The 927-nt window shown below is 27.1% G+C and overlaps 1 non-coding gene across 1 annotated transcript; it reads right to left on the bottom strand.

The window, feature by feature from the left end:
* Positions 1-623: 623 nt before the first annotated feature.
* Positions 624-705, bottom strand: TRNAS-GCU (transfer RNA serine (anticodon GCU)). The gene has a single exon. It is a non-coding gene; the product is annotated as a tRNA-Ser (tRNA).
* Between the last annotated feature and the right edge of the window lie 222 nt (positions 706-927).

Genomic DNA, 927 nt, shown 5'->3' with positions numbered 1-927 from the left:
AATCTCAAAATGGTATTTTGATTGCTATCAACCCTCAATCATCAAGAGATATGGAAATAGGGTGGATTAGGTTAATGAATTTGTGATTGTGTATTCATCCTCAATCTTTGGATAACCAACAAAATGTTCTCTCATTGTTTTGGATACAAAGATATATCAAACTTAGTACACTCATTTCTCATAAAGACAAATACATCTATTTCTATTTATATTTCCACTATCTCTTACAAATTATGTAAATATTTAAATCTTGACTCTTAATTTTAATACATTGTCTTAAGTATATACATTTATTGAATTAATACATTTATTAAATTAATTTTAACTATGTTTAAAAGAAATTATGTTGTCCTTTAAAATAATAAACACATAACGAACACCCAACCCAAAAAAAAATAAAATATAACAAACAAAAATATATCTAACTAAATTCTTAATATCTCAATTTCTATATATATAAATGACATTAAATTTTAAATTTAAACAATCATAACATTACACTTGACTCTAAAATGACTCAGCGAAAGCAGCTGCAACAAAACTGAAGAACTTAGCAAAAGCCGTTGCAACCAATCACAAGAGGAACGGAGAAATAGCTCATCTGCTGATATGACAAAACTCCTCGTCGCCTGAGAGATTCGAACTCTCTCGGGGAAACCCCATGTACTTAGCAGGCACACGCCTTAACCACTCGGCCAAAGCGACTTTTTTGTCTGTTAACCTCTTAAGAATTTAAATTACCTTTTAATTATTAGAATTAGTTTATGTAATGAATCATAATTTTTTCTTTAATGTATATATCATATCTGATGATTGGAATTGTATTTCTTGATTTATTAACAAAAAAGGATAAAATCAATATATATTAATGAATTGATTAATTTTAAAAAATAGAAAAACAATCAATACCAAATAGAAGTGTTGTAA

Source organism: Cryptomeria japonica, chromosome 7 (assembly GCF_030272615.1).
Source record: "Cryptomeria japonica chromosome 7, Sugi_1.0, whole genome shotgun sequence".
NCBI classification, from domain to species: domain Eukaryota; kingdom Viridiplantae; phylum Streptophyta; class Pinopsida; order Cupressales; family Cupressaceae; genus Cryptomeria; species Cryptomeria japonica.
Note: the sequence above shows the minus strand (reverse complement) of the source record. Positions and strands in the feature narration are given on the sequence as shown.